This window comes from Nelumbo nucifera, chromosome 1 (genome assembly GCF_055504915.1).
Source record: "Nelumbo nucifera cultivar China Antique chromosome 1, China Antique-T2T, whole genome shotgun sequence".
NCBI lineage: Eukaryota > Viridiplantae > Streptophyta > Magnoliopsida > Proteales > Nelumbonaceae > Nelumbo > Nelumbo nucifera.
In genome coordinates, this window is record NC_142649.1 from 198,354,994 (window position 1) to 198,359,318 (window position 4,325).

Here is a 4,325-nt window from a genome sequence, read left to right on the forward strand (position 1 = left end):
AAGAGGCTTCAATCAGTTCGGGGCTCTTCATCCTTATTGGAGACTTCGGCAGGAGGATCTGTCTCCATATGGTCCTCGCCAACATCAGTCTCCTCTTCCTCGTCAAGTAGGTTGTCATCACTCTCCGCTTTGGAGTCCGAGTCTTTGGTAGCTTCGACGGCCATCTCCTTGGTGATCTTCAACGTGGTTATGGTGATGAGGTCGAGGTGGGGAAATTTATACCGGGTCAATCACCAGCTGAGTTTGAACCCCTTGTGGTATCCCGCTGTCCCTGCCTCGACTAGCCTTTTCCAAAGCTCCACTAAGGACTTGTACTCTCAACAACCTTAACCTTTGCCTCCTCCATCGCCTGAAGCAGTAGTTTGGTTCGTTCCTTCATGTGGGCCTTGAGGTTCTCACCTCCCTCTTCAATGCCATTTCACGGTCCTCGAGCTTCTTCTTCTCTGACATCAGCAGAGTTAGCAGCTCCTTCTTAGCTCGCGCATCGTTCTTCAGTTGGTTGATTTTGCTGCGAGCTAAGTTTAGTTTGGCGTAGGCATTTTGGGAAGATTCCTTGGCTTCGAGAGCCCGCTTCAGGTTCACCTTGGACTGATAAGCCAAGGCATGGATGGAGGAGTTCACTTGCCAAGAGAAGAAAACGAGTATCAGTATACAAAAAATCTAAGTACGAGACAATTTGAAAGACAAGTTCAAGAATGTACCACCATACAGTGTGTGGCTGCTCGGGCCCCAAGCTGAGCAACTTGCAAATCGGCCCAACGAGCGACCTCCTCAGTGAACACTGCATCCTTGCTCTTGAGAAGGCCGAAATTTGGAGTCAAAATGCTTAGAACTAGAGCATCGCTGCCCGAAGAAGTGGTAGTCGCTGGGACGGGCTTTGAAGACGTAGCCTCCTCGGGCATGCGGGTTGGGGTGGGTTTGCCTGAGTCCTCCTCGACCAGATCGATTACGGGAGGCTGCTCGGCAATTGGTGAGTGCTCAGACTCAGGAACGACAGCCTCAGTTGTGGTTGCGTCATTCTCGATGCGAGCCTTTTTGGAGGCTTTCTTCTTTTTCTTCCCCTTCTTCATTCTCCCAAAGAGCTCATCAATATGGATGTCGTCCATGGCAGTTGCGATGAAAACGAGCTTAGTCAGAAACAGTACCAAAGTAAAATGAATAGAAAAAGTATAGCAAATAGCGACCTACTAGGAGGACTTGGGCTGGCTTAAACGAGCTTCTCCTTGATCACGAAGTTTTCGAACTTTAGGCCAAGCTCCGCCCAAGATCGGACCTCCTCCCTTGTCTTCAGGTCTACTCTAATATCGAGGTCTTGGATGGCTGCCCTCCAATGAGTCAGGAAGGGCCACCCCTCGGTGTTGCGGACCATGAAGTAACGCCTCTTCCAGGCTGTGACCTTATTAGGGAGCTCGTGCAACAGTTTGTATCCAGGACGAGGTGACAAGTAGTAAGTTTGCCTGTGGTTGGGCAAAACATAGGACAAATTTTTCTTAATGGAAAGGATCGAAGAAAAGACGTCGAGGTCAAGGGGACGATTGTAATCATGGAAAAGAGAAATGGTCCCTACGATATTATGGATAGAGTTCGGGTGTAGCTGGTTTATGGTAATGTTAAAGAATTTAATGATCTCGATTATAAGAGGATGAAGTGGAAGACGCAGACCGGCTACGAGGTGCTCCTCTAAGATCACGATCTCATTGTGATCATGATCCCAAGGAAAGTTGCCTAAGGGGATGCTATATACAAGGTCGTTAGGGAGTCTATACCGGGCTACTAAGGCTAGGATCCTGTCCGCCGTCATTATCGACAGGCCAAATTTGTCTGGCAGCTGAACAAGTTACCAGAGGTCTCTCGCTCTCGCTGAGGTGAGTTCACCTCGAGCGGACTGAGGACCGCGTCCTGTCCCGAAGTGACAACCTCGATAGGACGAGGATCCACGGTCTGAGCCAAAGTACCCACATCGGCTCCAGTGGACTCGCTGCTCCCATCTAAAAGACTATCTAAGCTAAGGCTAGACATATTAAAGGAAAGGACAACAAAATCAAAAGGAAAAAGCAAAGGAAGGTGGACTCACCAAAAGGAAGACTGAAGAATAGAAGGCGACCTTAGACCCAGAAAAGGCTGATATCGAACTAGAAGACTTGAGCGCAACCTCAAAAACTACGGATTTGCAGACTTGTGGTGAGAAAAATGGGCCCTTTGGCCCCTATTTATAACCAGTATATCCGGGAATCAACGGTCAAGATCAACACAATCCGATGGCTCCTAAGGAAACCGATTGCACGCCCCCCGAGATTGAAATTGATTTAGCGCGTGTTTTGACGTCCGCACGTGGTTGAGACACGACCTGGGTCATTTCATGGTTGAGCCAGGTGGTAGAACAGGCCCGACCAACGATTCGCCCTTTAAGTCGTCTAGACTTCGTGCCAAATCCACCTAGACTCGCCATGAACTCCCTACACCGGGTTAGGACCCATGGCACGAGTAGTGGAGGGCAATTGATGAAGGGTGATTTGGCATGACCTAGCAAGAAGGGGACACGTAGGCGTGATCTGATCGAGTGGTGACAACTCAGCCAAGCGAACCCAGCTCGCAACATTCGGAGCTCGGGTATTCTGCCACCTCGGCCCAAAAAACCACCTCGATGTAGAGGCACCTCGACATCCAATCCAGTTTGGGACTAAAGAATCGAAGTGGCAGTTTGGGGCTAGAGAGCCGAAACATCACATGATCAACTCCAGAGGCCTCCCCAATGGGCCCCAAATTTCTTGGGATCACGATAAGACTCGTCCTAGCTCCGCCTGAATCAAAGGTAAAATGATAAACCTTATTAACATACTGCTCTCCTTTAAAAATGGAACAAACCTTATCTACACAGCTAGGAGATATCGGAGATCTTTCGTAAGGCCCACGATTACTCCAGTATATAAAGACATGAAACCTCAAGGCAAAGGTACGCGTGATTATTCTACTCACTAGCACTCAAGCTCTCAAACATTCAACTCGCATTCACAGTATAAGTACTAACTTAAGCATCAGAGCAACCTTACCGGGTTAGCTACCCCGGGTTCTCTGATCCACTGTTTTGCAGATCGATCCAGCTCGCCGCCCAATTGGAGTTCGGATCACCTTCCAGATAGGACTAGCCAGATTGCACACCACCACCGATGACAACTATGCTCACGATGCCACCAACACAACAACAAGACAACTCAGAATCAGAGGGCCATGGCAGATGAGACAACGGAAACCCGAAACAATGCCAGGCTGGCCATACTGTAGCTCGCCAACATGATCAGCGTCCTGATGTCCCTCAATGCCCTTGTCCACCTCAAGGTCCCCGACGCCATCTGGGAAGGTGGTTCCAACATCCCTCTCTCCACCTCCAAGATCCTAGCACGTGTCCTCCCAACCGGCAATCTTGAAAACCTCCAGCACGCATCCTCTGAATGCTCACCAGCTATGACGTCTTCTCGGAGCACATGGCCGACGACTCCGAGAGCACCACCAAGACACACTGGTGAAGGCGTGGCCCATCCTGAATGAGGCAGTGGTGGACCCGAAAGAGGAGCTGTTCATGAAGGCAAACGGTGAGCCAGCGTACTCGTACTATGGAGACAAGCCGGAGATGAACGAGCTAATGCAGAAGGCCATGTCAGGGGTATCGATGCCGTTCATGAAGGCGATATTGGAGGGCTACGATGGGTTCAAAGGGATGGAGGGCCTGGTGGAATTGGGCGGAAGCACTGGAGATTGCCTGTAGATGATACTACAAAAGCATCCCATGTCCGAAAAGGAATTAATTTCGATCTGCCAGAGGTGGTGACAAAAGCCCCAAATATTCGTGGTGTGAGCAATATAATATGAGTTTCTTGCAGATAATGGTAACTTTTTAAGACGTGAAGAGCATTTCTGATTATAACTTGGCCGGAATATTATAATCCATTCGCATGAGTACAGGAAGAGGAAGAAGACGAACAATAGTGCCTTTTCTTGATATTTTTTCATAAATTCTATTCTATTCTATTTTAATTATTATATAAAAAAATTATTTTTTATTGATATTAAAAGCAAAAATGTGCCCAAACCCTTAAAAAAACTATGTATATCTGACTGTTGATATGCCTTTTATAAAATACTTAAAAGATTTGACCTTAACACATTCACAGAAAGGTGCTAGAAGAACAAGCACAACTTATTTCTGCTAGTAAACCAACACCACTACCAGTCGCATCAGTTGAAAGTATGACTTGGGTCACTCATAATTTTTTTTTTCTTTTAGTTTTTTTCTTTGTTTTATTGTCAGAGAGGTGCGCTGCACTGTC

The 4,325-nt window shown here is 47.7% G+C and overlaps 1 pseudogene; it reads left to right on the top strand.

Annotated features, from left to right (window-relative positions):
- The first annotated feature begins 3,228 nt into the window (after nucleotides 1–3,228).
- Nucleotides 3,229–3,867, top strand: LOC148804335 (nicotinate N-methyltransferase 1 pseudogene; annotated as a pseudogene).
- The last annotated feature ends 458 nt before the right edge of the window (nucleotides 3,868–4,325 follow it).